The 15,659-nt window shown below is 44.2% G+C and overlaps 1 protein-coding gene across 8 annotated transcripts in view; it reads left to right on the forward strand.

The window, feature by feature from the left end:
• Positions 1–2,737: 2,737 nt before the first annotated feature.
• Positions 2,738–15,659, forward strand: part of PCBP3 (poly(rC) binding protein 3) — a 92,095-nt gene continuing 79,173 nt past the window's right edge. For all 8 annotated transcript variants that reach the window (XM_030580087.1, XM_030580089.1, XM_030580088.1 and 5 more), the window contains exon 1: positions 2,738–2,798. The gene's annotated coding sequence lies outside the window, so the exon portion shown is untranslated. The remainder of the gene's footprint in view (positions 2,799–15,659) is intronic.

The following is a 15,659-nucleotide window of genomic DNA, read 5'->3' on the forward strand; positions in this document are numbered from 1 at the left end:
ACTGCTTAAAACTTGGCAGTGGATTTAATGAATGACTGGAGCTCTGTGATATGCTGAACCAGTTAGCAGTACATAGGGCGGTTGCTTGTAAGCCAAGTTATTAAGATATGCAGAGTAATTGTAGCCGTGCTGGTCCCAGGATATTAGAGAGACAAGGAGGGTGAGGTAATATCTTTTATTGGACCAACTTCCGTTGGTGAGAGGAACAAGCATTCAAGCCACACAAACCTGAAGAACTCTCTAAATTAATAAAATGATATTCCTGAAAATGGTAGTATTTTAGTAGTAGTAGTAGAAAATCAGTATTCCCCAGCTTCTAACACACATGAGAAAACTGGAAAAATGAATGGAAAAAATTATGCTTCCTTGCAGTTTACTCTTTTAGGTCAGATTAAGTTACTGTTCTGCCTTAATTACATTATCTTTCCAATAATTAGCCTGGATAGTTGCAGCTCCATTCAGATTCATTAGCATGAAAGATCACTACCATTGGACAATTATTTTAACTCAGTTCGATGTTCCAGTCACACTCTGGGCTGGTTTTGATAAAAAGGGCTATTAATACCAGGTGATATAATGGGCCTGATTATGATTTCATTGGTGCCGGTTTAACATTTCTCATCAGAATCAGGCCCAGTATTTGGCAAACTTTCATGCCGGTAGAAAGCCATCGATACCCAGCAGGGAGCATTTACTTGGAAAATGATGACTGGAACTTTGACATTTTTCAGGATCACTTCCAATACTGTTGTCCCCTGGACTAGAATATGTAATCACAGCAAATAGACCCAAAGGATCTGGGATAATGGAGGCCAGTAAAGCACATGGCATAAAGCACTATCTATCCATCTGCTTGAAATGCTTCCATTCCTTTAGCTACACATAGTAGGTTGTATTCTGCTGTCCCAATTGCTATGGTAATCAGTGTATTTCAGATGTTAGCACATACTGTCTTGCAGTATTCTGAGGCATGGTACCATAGTACTCAACTGTTGGGATAGCTAGCTAGGATTTTCTACAGCTGCACAGCTCTCTGTAGCTGAGCTGAGATTGTTGCTTGGTCCACCCAGTGTATCTTCACTGTTCACGACAGCAAGTGGAAGGTTATGTCACCTCCTATCATTTCTGATCTCGAGAGGTGAAATCTGTCATTATTTACATGAGTTTCCTTGGGGAAGGCACACAAAGTTGTATTTCTGCCTTTCGCTTCAGTCTTCGTAGATCAGGCTACATTCAAGTTACAAAAGCAGGGAGGGGCTCTTTAAAATATATGAAATTTAGAATAAAGGTTACTGAAAAGGAAGATCCCAAAAGAAGGGTTGGGAATTGCTCAAGCCAACTGATGATTGCACATTATAGTCTTCTGGGGAAAAAAATCAGTGGACCAAATTCAGTCCCCTGCTGTACACACAAAACACCCAGTGAAAACAGCTGAAGATGGCCTACATGAAAGGGCAAAGCTTTATCCCAGATGTGAATGTCTGAGCTAGCTCTGGAGGCCTGATTTCCATTGTAAGTGCTCCCCCTACCGATCCTCTTCCCCACTCCCTGCTCCAAATACACCTCAGACAAGGGAACTTTCAGCTGCCTTAAAGCTGGTAGTGCCAGCTTCTGCCCCCAACTTCCCACCCCCCACATCAATGTAGGCGGGTATGTCAGGGCGAGAAGGGAGCAGGGCAGAGCTCCACTCTGCCAGCCTCAATTGACATAAGTTAGAGCAGCCTTTTAAATCATGTCAGGGCCAGGGCCTGTGCAGACTGACCCATAGAATGAGGGCATTATAACTGGCCCCCTGGTGACTTCCTCATGCTCCTGTACTACAAAGATCTTGATCCCAGGACAGACTCTTGTTCTCAGAATGTAGTCAGACTAAAGACAGGTGAACCACAAAAGGTTCAGAGATCTGCTTTATGAAGAAACCTGAAAGTGTAGCTGCCAGATAAAGCAAAAATCTTACGGGAATTGGGTTTAACACATGATTTCCAGAACTTACTGCTTTAGGTCAGGCTAACAAAATAATAATGGGGCTATATAAGATAGAAAGAAACACTGTTTCTGGGACTGGATAATAAAGTCAGGCTGACTTTGAATATCCATAGGAAAATATTATTTAGCCCTAAGAAAATAAAGAAAAAGAGTTCTCAATAGCTGGGACTAGCAAGGAGAAGGCATAATGGTAAAGGAGAGCAAGAGAAAAAGGATAAGATTTTAAGACCAGGGACAAAGGGAGCAAACAGAGTGGGAGAGTAGTTGTAAGAGGGGAAAGGTAGAGAGGACTGTTCAGATGATGATATTAAACATCAAGTACAGTTGGATAAGAAGCTGGTGAAGTGAAGAAAAGAAGGCGGGGAGGGGGAAGGGAGGGAGTGAAATGCAGACTGCGAAGGAGAGCCTGTATTAGGCATGCTGCATGAATTTCAGACTGAAGTGTCTGAAGAGAGGATTTCAGATCACCATTGTAGGAATTGAAGTAATTGGCTTTCATCCAAAAGGACATGGAGATGAGACAGGCTGAAACAGCATTACGGCTATACAAGAGTGAGGGTGGAAAGGTGGGACATAATTGCTTGTCAGCAATGAACCAATTATATTGTCGGTTGTCATGTGCAGAGATACAGTGCCAAGGGGGAAGTACAAAGACGCAAGAGTAGGTGACTGAGAAGAGAGCCCTAGGAGACACCCACTCAGAGGAGCAAGGAAGATTCTGATTGCAAAATTCTTTAAATGATCAATCAGATGAGAAGCAGGAAAATCACCGGCATGCAGAACCCAGGAAAACATCCTGTGGCAATGAGGAGGTGGGTTGTAGTGAATGCCACAGAGGATGATGGGCCAAGCAACAAAATGGAGAGAAGTGAGGCCTTTGGATTTTGCTCCATGATGTCTTTAATAACTGTAGTGAGGTCTGTGTGAATGACCTGAGTGAACCATGGGTCTGAAAGGCTCAGGCCTCCAAGTGATGGAGGATGGAATCAGACCAGTGAGCAGGCTATTCTGATATCTGAGAAGGGAAGAGAGGAAGGCAATAAGGTAAGCATTAGAATAAGGATTTGTAAGGAGAGAATAATGGAGCTAGGAGGCCTGGAGCTGAGGGAACAGGTATGTTCCTGTGTTCTTGATGAAGAGCTCTTAACCTATTTTTCTTGATAACCACTGCACCTTTTTGCTCAGAGATGTTTATCTTTTGTCACAACAATCTTTCTTCCTGCTCCTTCCATCTTGAGCAGGATCATGATATTCTGCATTGACGTCATAATCCTGACATTTCTGCATCCTAGTCCTTCCCAGCTGCTAACATGCATTGCCAAAAATTACAGGATTAGGTCTTAATGGCAGGATCAAGCTGCAGGGAGAAATGAGGCAAAAGCTTTTACTTAAACCAAACCCCCCCCAGTCAAGAGGAGAACTGGAGTACGTAAGATACAGAAAAAACAAAAGCGATCCTCTTTCCACCTTATTTTTCACTTGAGGTTCACAAGTTTATGAACACTTCGTTAGATGTCCAAAAAGCCACAATCCCATGACGGAGGAATAAGGTTGAACTGGTTTAGAGGGGAAATGAACACAGCTATAAAAATTATATATATTATTAATGATTAATAATAATGCAATAAAGGCAGAAGTGATAAATAAATATTTCTGTTCTGTATTTGGGAAAAAATGGATGATGTAGTCATATCATATGATAACATTCTTTCCTTTCCACTGGTATCTCAGGAGGATGTTAAACCGTGGCTGCTAAAGTTAGACATTTTAAAAATCAGCAGGTCCATGTAACTTGCATATAAGAGTTTTTAAAAAGCTGGCTGAGGAGCTTGCTGGACCATTAATGTTGATTTTCAATGGGTCTTAGAGCACCAGGGAAGTTCCAGAAGACTGGAAGAAAGCTAATGTCATGCCAATATTTAAAAAGGGTGAATGGTGTGTTCCAGGTAATTATAGGCCTGTCAGCCTGACATCAATCGTGTGAGAGATAATGGAGTGGCTGATATGGGACTGGATTCATGAAGAATTAAAGGAGAGTAATATAATTAATGCAAATCAACATGGGTTTATTGAAAATAGAAGCCTCTCAAACTAACTTGGTATCTTTTTGATGATATTACAAGTTTGGTTGATAAAGGTAATAGTGCCGATGTAATACACTTAGACATTTGCAAGGTGTTTGACTTGGTACTTCATGACACTTGGATTAAAAAAACTAGACAGATATAAATGAACACGGCACACATTAAATGGATTAAAAGCTGGCTAACTGATAGGTCTGAAAATGTAACTGTAAATGGGGAGTTGTCATTGAGAAGGCATGTTGTCAGTGGGGTTTCCAGTGGGGTTCCACAGGGTTTAGTTCTTGGCCTTTTGCTAATTAATGTTCTTATTAATTACCTGGAAGAAAACATAAAATCATTGATAAAGTTTTCAGAGGACACAAAATGTGGAGGAGTAGATGATAATGAAGAGGTCAGGTCAGTGATAAGAGCGAGCTGGATCTCTTGGTATGCTGGACACAAGCAAACAATGTGTTTTAATATGGCTAAATGTAAAGTGTCACAGGATTTAAGGCCAGAAGGGATCACGCAATCATCTAGTCTGACCTCTTGTATAGCACAGGCCACCAACAGCACTAAACCCAACAACTGAAATGAGATCCAAAGGAGACTTGACTGTGCTGTGCCACAGGCAGAGAACAGGAGGGACCGAGGTCCGTTGGTAGCCCAGACCACTGCAACAGCAGAGAAATGACTGAGATATGCCCAGATAATCCTGGCAAGTGACCCACTCCCCACATTTAAAGTTTAGAAAAAGGCAAAAAAACCTTGAGGTCCCTGCCAGTCTGGCCTGGGGGAAAACTCCTTCCCATGCCACCTATGGTGACCAGTGACACCTTGAGCATGCACGAAAGAACCAGCTAGACAAGCTCCTGAGAGAATGCCTCCTCAGAGCCCTGGCCCTCCCCATCCAGTGCCCCATCTCCAGCCTTGATGCTTCAGAGGAAGGAAATTAAAAAACAAACAAACCCAGAATATGTGGGGGGGTTGGGGGGAGAGATCCCTTCCTGACCCCTGCAGGTGGCTGGCTGAAGCTTTAGGAACATAAGACATAAACCAGAAGTGAGCCTGTCGCAGCGTTGGGACTTACTACTACAACGCCTCCTTCTGTTCAGTCCAGGAATTGGCTCTTAGTGGTCCTGGAGCACCCTCTGCCGGTGGTGTCCCATCCATCTCTTGTCCTCCATTGGTGTCCGGACCCGCATTGCTCCCCACTCAGTGGCATCCTCTTCAGGGCCCTGCCCTCTGGCAGTGCCCCTTAGTCCACCATCACCCCCTTCCGGGGGCTGGGAAGTGGGGTTGTTTAACAGCAGTGGGGTTGTTTAACAGCAGTGGCCACCCACAACTTCACAGTCTATGTCCTGGCTCAAGGGCTGATTGCAGCCTGCTCTGACCACTTCACCACCATGTGCAGTACAAGGGGGAGACCCAGGCCCACTCACTACTCTGGGTCCCAACCCAGGGACCCTCTAATGGCAGCCTCCCTGCCCGCCTTCTCTCCCCTTGTCCAACTGTCCCTGGGCCACTTCCCCTCTGGCTCCTCTCACACCCTCTAGGCCCTTTCAGTCAGGGCTCGCAGTCTGGCAAGTATTGGGCCAGAGCCCTAGTATGGTCCCCATGAGCCTGCCCAGCACTGCTCTGTCTGAGGTGCTGAGCTCCTGCTCTGGAGAGAGACCTTCCCCCATGAAGGTCTGGCACAGACTGTCTGTGCCCTTCCTGGGCTGCCTTTATATAGGGCCTAGCCTAGCCCTGATTGGCTGGCTGTAATCTCAGCCCTGATTGGCTCTCAGTAGGCCCTTCCATAATTGTCTGGCCTACTCTAGCCCCCTCTCTCATGGGGGTGGGGCAGCCGCCCCACCACAGAGCCCCAGGACTGTTGAGCCCTACCTGCTGCTGTCATGAGCAAAACCATCATACAATCACACTCATTAATTTGTCCACCTCTCTTTTAAAACCAATTTGGTTGTTTGTCCCCAGAACTCCTATCCAGAGGCTGTTCCAGAACCACCCCCTTCTCATGGTTAAAAATCCACTTCTAATGTCCAGTCTGAATTTGTTCATGGCCAGTTTATATCCATCCGTTCATGTGCCAACATTGTCCTTTTACTTAACTCACTCTTCACCATCATTGGTATTTGCCCTCCACCTCCCAATGTATTACTAGATCCCCTTTCAGCCTCCTCTTTGCTAGACTAAACAAGCCAAACTCTTCCAGTCCTCTCTGATAAGATTGGCCCTCCATTCCCCTCATCGTCCTAGTAGCCCTTCTCTGCACCTGCTCCAGTTTAAATTCACCTTTCTTGAACATGGGAGTCAGAACTGTACACAGTGTTCCAGATGAGGTCTCACTAGTGGCTTGTACGACGGCATTAATACTCCTCTCTCTCTACTAGAAACACCTCATCTGATTTACCTGCTTCACAGCCACATCACATTGGTGGTTTGTGGATATCCTGTGATCGACTCACACATACAGGTTTCTCTCCTCTGTCATTTCCAACTGATGAGCCTGCAACTTGTAGCAAAAATTCTTATTAGACTTTGTACTATTGAATTTCTTCACATTTCTGTTACTCTCATCTTCAAGATCATCTAAATCTTTCTATGTAATATTTTGATACTTCTCTGTATTGATGATGTCTTCCAACTTCATATCATCAGCAAATTCCATTACCACACTCCTACTTTTTGTGCCAAGGCCATTAATAAAAGTGCTAAATGAGACTGATCCCAAGACTGATCCTAGAGGAACTCCACTAGTAACTCCCTCTAATCCAGTAATTCACCTTTCTGCACATGTTGCCTTCTCCCCTTTAGCCAGATTCTTATCTATCTTACAGTTCTTGTACTGATCCTCTTCCCTAACTTTAATAATTTCCCATATGCTACAGTGTCACTGAAGTCCAAGTATTTTAGATCTACTGTGCTTCCCATATCTAAAAAATCAGTTATTTTTTCAAACAAGGAACATCTAAGAATGAAAAACATAGGCCACACTTATACAATCAGGCACTCTACCCTGGGAAGCAGTGACTCTGAAAAGATTTGAGGGTCATGGTAGATAATCATCTGAACATGAGTTCCCAGTACGATGCTGTAGCCAAAGGGGCTAATGCAATCCTTGTATGCATAGACAGGGGACTCTCAAGTAGGAGTAGAGAGATTATTTTACATCTGTATTGGCACTGTTGCAACCACTGCTGGCATACTGTGTCCAGTTGTGGTGCCCAAAATTCAAGAGGATGTTGATAAATTGGAGAGAAGTCAGGGAAGAACCATAAGAATGATTAAAGGATCAGAACATGTCTAGTAGTGATAGACTCAAGGAGCTCTGTCTATTTAGTTTAACAAAGAGAAGGTTAAGGGATGACTTTATCACACTCTGTAAGTACGTACATGGGGAAGAAATATTTGATAATGGGCTCTTAAACCTAGCAAGCAAAAGTATAAAGTAATCCACTGGCTGGAAGTTGAAACTAAACAAATTCAGACTGGAAATAAGGTGTAATTTTTTAACAGTGAGGGTAACTAACAATTGGAACAATTTACCAAAGATCATGGTGGATTCTCTACCATTGGCAATGTTTAAATCGAGACAGGATTTTTTCCTAAAAGATCTGCTCTAGGAATTGTTTTGAGGAAGTTCTCTGGCCTGTGCTATACAGCAGGTCAGACTAGATGATCACAATGGTCCCTTCTGGCCTTGGAATCTATGACTCTGAGTCTCTGGAAGGTATCAAGCTGTTGGTCTTAATAACATTGAGGATGTGCTAAATAGTTGGAGGTATTTAAACCTTCTTTCCTGCCTTTCTCCCTCACCACCAAAAATGAAATCACAAGCAGTGAATTTGCCTGCCGTGAGGCTATTCCCACCTAATGAAACCGAGAGACAGTTTGCAGCCAGCCCCGCCAAGTACGTTGTGGTGCACAGAATGGCTGAGGCAGTGGGAGTCTAGCACGCTCATCCAGAGGAAGCTATTGGCCAGCATTTTCAAACTTGACTATCCCATAGTGGAATTTCAACCCAGGCCTCCAACATGAGTGCGCTAACTGTGGGGTTTTTGGGTATCGCAGGCAAGAACCCCACCCTCCTCAGGTTTGTGCATGCTGTATAAGTCCCCTTGTTAATCTAGCTGGAAATATTAAAATGATTCATTTTGACATTTCCAAAATATTTATTCTTTTTTATTCAACTGCAACAATTTGCTGAAATTGACAAAATTTCTGCAAAATATTTTGGATGACCTGAAACTTCATTTTTTAGTGAAAAAATGTTTTGGATGAAAATTTTGCCCCGCTCTAGGTTAAAGGCCTAATTTTAAGCAACCAAGTTTGATATTTTTGGCCTGCAGTACTGAATCCTGGTCTGTTGAAGTACATAGGAATTTTGCCATTGGTTTTGGCCAAGAATTGGGCCCACTGTGTCCACTTTTCATAGCTGAACTCCACAGTCCTGAAATACTGAGGAGCCTATGAAGTTTACAAAATGTTTTCATGGGGTTTTGATTTTAGGGACCTTTTTAAGATGCACTCAGGAAATTGCAGTTTGTTTTCTTTAGGATTGATAAAAGCTACCAACATTTATCATGTTATGGCGGATGTGAGGAGACCACTACTCCTTGATAAAGTTTGACTTAGGGTTGGTTGAAAATTTTCCATCAAAACTTTTTGTCAATGGAAAATTAAGTTTTTAACTAAACAGAATTTTTGCATGAAATGTGTCTGCTTTCTACAGAAAATTCCATCTGAAAAACTAAAAAAAATTCAGCTGAAAATGAAAAAAATTTGATTAAAACCTGACAACACTTGACTGAAAATCAATTTTTTTAAAATTTGGAAATGCCATCACAATAGCTTATGAGGTTTGTAGTTCAGATTCCTCATGATCCCTTCCACTCTATAGGCTGGGTGCCCTGGCTGGACTACAGCTCCTGTGATGCATTGCAGCTGGGGACTCCCATGATGACAGCTCTGCAAGGAAGGATGTTGTCCAGCCAGAGACCCCAACCCAAAGAGGAGAATGGAGACATGTGGCACCAAAAGTGAATATGGGCTGGATGAATGGGGGATAGAAAGCTGGCTAGATCATCGGGCTCAACAGGTAGTGATCGATGGGTCTATGTCTAGTTGGCATCAAGTAGAGTGCCCAAAGGGTCAGTCCTGGGGCAGGTTTTGTACAATATCTTCATTAATGATCTGAAGGATGGCGTTGATTGGACTCTCAGCAAGTTTGCAGATGACATTAAACTGGGAGGAGTGGTAAATATGCTGGAAGGTAGGGATAGGATACAGAGGGACCTAGATAAATTGGAGGATTGGGCCAAAAGAAATCTGATGAAGTTCAACAAGGACAAGTGCAAAGTCCTGCACTTAGAATGGAAAAGTCCCATGCACTGCTACAGACTAGGGACCGAGTGGCTAGGCAGCAGTTCTGCAGAAAAGGACCTAGGAGTTACAGTGGACGAGAAGCTGGCTATGAGTCAACAATGTGCCCTTGTTGCCAAGAAGGCTAACGGCATATTGGGCTGCATTGGTAGGAGCATTGCCAGCAGATCGAGGGACGTGATCATTCCCCTCTATTTGGCATTGGTGAGGCCTCATCTGGAGTACTGTGTCCAGTTTTGGGCCCTACACTACAAGAAGGATGTGGACAGATTGGAAAGAGTCCAGTGGAGGGCAACAAAAATGATTAGGGGGCTGGAGCACATGACTTATGAGGAGAGGCTGAGGGAACTGGGATTATTTAGTCTGCAGAAGAGAAGAATGAAGGGGAATTTGATAGCTGCTTTCAACTGCCTGAAAGGGGGTTCCAAAAAGGATGGATCTAGACTGTTCTCAGTGGTAGCAGACGACAGAACAAGGAGTAATGGTCTCAAGTTGCAGTGGGGGAGGTTTAGGTTGGTTATTAGGAAAAACTTTTTCACTCAGAGAGTGGTGAAGCACTGGAATGGGTTCCCTAGGGAGGTGGTGGAATCTCCTTCCTTAGAGGTTTTTAAGGTCAGGCTTGACAAATCTCTGGCTGAGATGATTTAGTGGGGGATTGGTCCTGCTTAGAGCAGGGGGATGGACTAGATGACCTCCAGAGGTCCCTTCCAACCCTGATAGTCTATGATTCTAAGTGCAACTCCCATCAGGCAGTTTCATAGCATTTTTAATGGGATTTTTTAATTTTAGCCAAAATTGTTTGGTTTTCTTCCAAATATTTTCATTTTTTATTTTTTTTGCCAAGAACCTGAAATTTTTCACATAAAAACCTTCCATTTCCTGGCCCACTCTAGTTTTATCATGAGATCTGCTTTGGATCTGAGGAAATGAGCAAGATTTTGAGCACTGTACAGGACTGAAAAATGTTGTCAGCTCACTGCAATGGTAATGAACTTGGATCTTTATTAATATTTTCACAAAGCTCTGCACCATAGTGGATGATCTTATTCCCACAAAGAAGGATCCTAGGAAAGAAACATTTCTCAGCTCTGCTTGCCGACGAGAGGGGAGTGGTAATGCTGAAAGATTCTTTTCACCTCATTGGTTTCACCACGACAATGCACCCTGACAAGGACCGTCAGACCTAGTTAATCCAGATCAGTGTGTGCTTTCAATATAAACTCCTCAAACTCTGTAGCTGAATGAATCAATGGACCATGCGTGTTCTGGGAGGGAGTGTCGTCCAGTGGTAAGTGTGGGCAAGAAGGGTTCTGGACCCCTGACTTCTGCTTCTCATAGCTCTGTGACAGATTGTAGCCTCCTGTGGCAGGAGCCCTGGCAGAGGAAAACTCCATGAGATTCCTATTGTCATATTTTCTCTAAATTATTCCATCGGGGCAAGAGGATTGTCCCACCAAAGAAGGAGCAGAGGTTCAGACCCTAATACCCACAGCTCCCCGACATATAGCAGATAAAGGACCAAACACACAGCGCCTCTGTGCCGCTGGCTCAGCTCTGGGGTCCATGCTGTTCTTCCAGCTGCCTGGTTCCAATGGAGCAGGCAGGTCCCCCTCAGCAGGAAGATGCTTCCAGAGCGCCGTGCAGTGCTGCATTGCAGTGCCTTATCGATGGTGTGATAAGTCAGCTCCCTCCCTTCCTGGGATTAGGGTCTATGGGCCTACATAAACTGACTATGTCTCTCTATTGGGCCTCTTGCCCTCCGCTCCCTCGCTCTGTTCCTCACCTCCAGCTATCCCCTCCTTCAGGCCACTGAAATGTGCCCATGGGAGCAGGATGGTGAATCTATTCCTCTGCAGAATGTGACGCCTCTGTGACTTAATGGGGTCTGCACGTAGGTAGAAAGGAAAACACAGGCCAAGTCCAGCACAGTCGTACCAGCACAAATTGACGGGGCCTACTTCTGATCTCAGGGCTCGTATATGGGTTGGTGGTTCTTGCACAGGTCTCCCGTTCCCACCTAGAAATAGTGGTGGCTCTCCCCGCTTTCCTGGGATCCTGGGCAGGGCTTTCGAAAGAGCTGGCCAGGGCAGTGATGGGGATATGTGACTTACTGGGATACAATCCAGACTAATGAGTGCTGTGATATACCTGTACCCTGGTATGTCATGGGGGACCTACCCACCTTTGTCCAACGGGCCCTGTCAGAGCTTAGGGGTTGTGTTCTTACCCAACGCTCACAACAGTGCACACCAAGGCCTGGAAAACGCATGGTACCTGGGTAAAGTTTTAAACATAACTTTAGGCCTGGGGATGGCCGGGGGATGGGGCTAGGTCTGTAGCTTACAGGGACGTGGGAGCTGGAGCCACAGCAGGTGTGAGGTAAGGCTAGGACTGAGGGCGATAAGTAGAAGTCATGGTTTCAGGATGTGAGTGGGGCCTGGCACCATGGGGCAGGGAAAGAGCTTGAGCAGTGCATGAGTGGGATGGCTAGGAATCAGGGCTGGGTGCCCTACCTGGGGCTGGGAGTGGAAGGAAGAGTCTTGGCAGGCAGTATGGGGACCATGCCCGGGAACTGCAGTACCAGACAGAACAGTGTGCATGGAGAGGGAATGCTGCCTCCAAATTGTGGCTAGGGGTATGGCCGAAACATGACAGCGTGTGGGTGGAGGAGGGAGTGGGGATGTCGGGGGTGGGGGAGGGCAGGAGGAGAATATAACACAAAGCTACTGTCGGCTGTAATAATAGGTTAAAATTGCTCTAATTCTGAAAGACTAAATGACAGCCTTTCTCCCAGAGCTGTATGGGAACTGATGGCAGCCAGCACCCCTCTCTTCAGTAGCACAGTGACATAGGCTGAGGTCCAGGCCTGCTCTGCACTGTGTGTTTACCTTCTGTGTGGTGTTAGCACACTATGTGCTTCTGGGGAAGGGGGCTGGCTAGAGCAGCCTGCAGCGAACTCCACTATTATCAGTGTATAGATGACCACATTCTGTAGGGTATCTCGAGAGTACGACAGGTTTCCAAATTGATTCAGCTGTGTTTGAAGCCTGAGAACTGATTGTGTTGTGTGGTTCATTTCATTTTTATGGCCTGAGATGTCTGAGGATTTGCTAGCGTGTGACTAATGCATCCAGGAACTCAAAATGAGTGTGCCAAAGCAGCTGAGCTGGCACAGTTGTACATATAGGGAGCATGGGAGGTTGCTGGTAGATACTGGATCTGTTCAGCACTTCCATGCAGGGCCTTTATAAGTGTTTGACAAAAAAGCAAACACAAGAGCAAGCCATGCTAGCCTAGAGGGCTCTCCACTGTCTCCTAGTGGCTGCACATTGAATGCAAGAAGTGTGGCTCTTATTCTGATTTTGCTAGGCAAGGTACTGGAGCAATAGAGGCGAGCCTCAAACACAGTGCCCAGTCCTGCAAAGCCTTGCTCACATGAACAGCCCTTCTGGACTAATGTAATTTCCTGTGGTAGAAGGATCACAGACTGCAGGGATGGTCCCAGCTTAAGGGCCTGATCGAAAGCCAGCTGGAGTCACTAATAATCTCCTTTACTTCAATAGAGATGTCCTTAAAATTAGAGCTGGTAACACAGAATGGCCACTTGCTTTCACAATTCTGAAGAAAACAAAACGATTTTCATTTCATTTGATTTTTTGTGTGTGCAGAATTTCCAAATTTTTATTTAAATGAGTTGAAGCCAACACATAAAAAATGGTCCTGAATTATTTAAACAAAAATTGGAAAATTTTGAACCATATAAACATTTTTCTTAAAAAACAAATCATGTGGTTCTACAGGCATTTCTTAAAAGTAACAATCCAAAAATTGTAAAGACCTTTTCAAGGAGAAATTTGCAACCAGCTGTAGTTAAAATAGGCAACGGCCTTTTCAAGTCAAGTTGCTGCCAAGCCTTTGTGCTCCGAAATAGAGATGGTGTTCAGCGGAGGCTAAGGTTAAACCTGGGTAGTGACAGATGCAGATTCATGCATCCATAGCATGAGTCAGAACCCTGCCTTCACTTTGCCATTCAGCTGACTATGCAAATCGACTCACCTGTGCCCAATAGGTAACTATTTCTCCAAATTAGAGGGGAAATTGTATAGATCAGACATCCTCTGCTCCCTTCAAATGTATATCTGGCTCCTGTTCTAGACATTGTAGCTTTGTTGCACGTCTGACGTGTGAACCAAACTGAAGGATGTTTTGTGGAGCTCAGATCAAAATGCTTCATTTCATGTCTCCTTCTGTCTCCTGTGTCTTACTAATGGAGAGGGTGGGGTAAAATCCTGAACGTTGGTTTGGTTTTATATCAGAATAGGTTTTAACTTTCATTTCAATTGATTTTTAATTTAATTTACTGATATTTATAATTCTTTTAATAGAATATTTTTGTTTATCACGTTTTATTTCCAAACATGATTTTTTGAAATAATCAAAAATTTAAAAAAAACCACCCAAAGAAATCCCACCTCTAATTAAGCCAGTCAATCTAAAATTGCGATGAAAGTGCAGAGAGAAAGGGGAGGGGAAATGCTTTCTTTGTTTGGTTTAATTTGTTCTTCCCTCTTTTCCTTCTGCTTTGTCACTTTGCTGATCAGCTTTTTACAGGGTGGTTTTCTGTATATGTTTTTAAAAGAACACCTCCCTTTGGAAGTTTTTCTATTTGAAAAACAAGAAATGGATTTAAAACATGGATATTCTTCAACAACAACAAGAAAATTGTGCTCAGCTCTCTGCCAGGAGCCATATTTGCTACTCACTAGAGAAATGCATGCTGGAAATATGCCAAATAAAAGCCAAAAAAGAGATGTGGCTTTATTTTAACATGCATGAAAAGGTTCCTTATGTTTTGTCTGTGTCATTAGCAGAGGGAGGAACCATGCCCTGGACTGCAAGATTGTGACCATTTTTAGTAATGATGCTCCTATATGCAGCACTCTGGTGGAACTAAGGGCTCCTCGTGCATGTGAAAGCATCCCTGCCCCACAGCGATGGATTGTGGCTCACACCAGACCCAACCATCACCGCCAGTTTTCCTCCAGCAGGACAGGGGGATGTTTGTACTGTATGTCCTGTGGCTGAAGTAATTCCTGCACAAGCAAGGGGGGATGGACAAGTGGGCTGGTGTCCTGCCTATAATGCAGAAGCAATGGGCTTTCCTTCCCTGCTCACTGAGTACTGCCAAGGCCCTTCCCTCCTCCCATAGGAGTGCTCAGGGGGACTCCATCCATATTGTCATCGCTGGATGCTTGCCCCAGGAGAGCTCTTTCTGGTGCTCAATATTCTCAGTCAGCTGGGGAAAATCCCAGTTTACGGTTGGCCACTGGAGGAAGGCGCTCATTCCGAGTGCCATTCCCAGCACACTCAGAGATTCCTTTATTGGGGAATTAGGTGGTTCAGTGTGCTAAGGAGCCATGGGACAGCACCTCCAGCAGTATATCTGGCTCCTGTTCTGATGGGCCCACTGAACTTTCATAGCCAATCTACAGCAGAGGAAAACTTCAGCTAGCTATGGCTCTTCAGTCTTTGGGCCAGGTTTTGCCCCTCTGTAAGCTGATGCAATGCCATTGACGTCAGTGGAGGTGCACCTGCTTACCCAGGTCTGAATCTGGCCACTTATATTTTTGATCCATTGGACTAGACATAATGGTATCTTTGGGGCCTTCAAGCAGAAAGACAAAGAAGCAATTTCAAGGCTTCTTTGAAATAAGCAGAAGATGATGGCCTCTGAAGAGGAGACACTTTAAATGGCCTCTTGGTATTTTTGGGCAGGACATAGAACACATTGTTCTGAAACACACAAAATATTGTGTTGGGAAAATTGTTTTTAAGCTCTTTGTCTCTGTGGTAATTACCAAATGGTGAAAGGCACATAGATAAAGTCAATGCCTCGGCTGTACTGTCCCCCACGTTTTTCAGGGAGTTTTTGAACTCAGATATAAAAGACTTACCTTTCACCAGTATGATTAAGAAAAGGCCAATGTAGCTTTCCTGCTCATTGAAGCATGAAGCGTGTTTAATTTAATAACGCTGATAAATCTTAAAGCCAGGAGCATTTGGCTAGCACATGACCCACTTTTTCAATCAATTGGAAACATTTACATAACTGACTGATTCAGGGTTCTGCATTTGTTGTATATGGAGGAAGGAATTAAAAAACACACTTAACAGAAACAAACCCCTCAAATTGGTTACAGCTCAGATAAATATCTCTGATAAGGA

Source organism: Gopherus evgoodei, chromosome 11, assembly GCF_007399415.2.
Source record: "Gopherus evgoodei ecotype Sinaloan lineage chromosome 11, rGopEvg1_v1.p, whole genome shotgun sequence".
NCBI lineage: Eukaryota > Metazoa > Chordata > Testudines > Testudinidae > Gopherus > Gopherus evgoodei.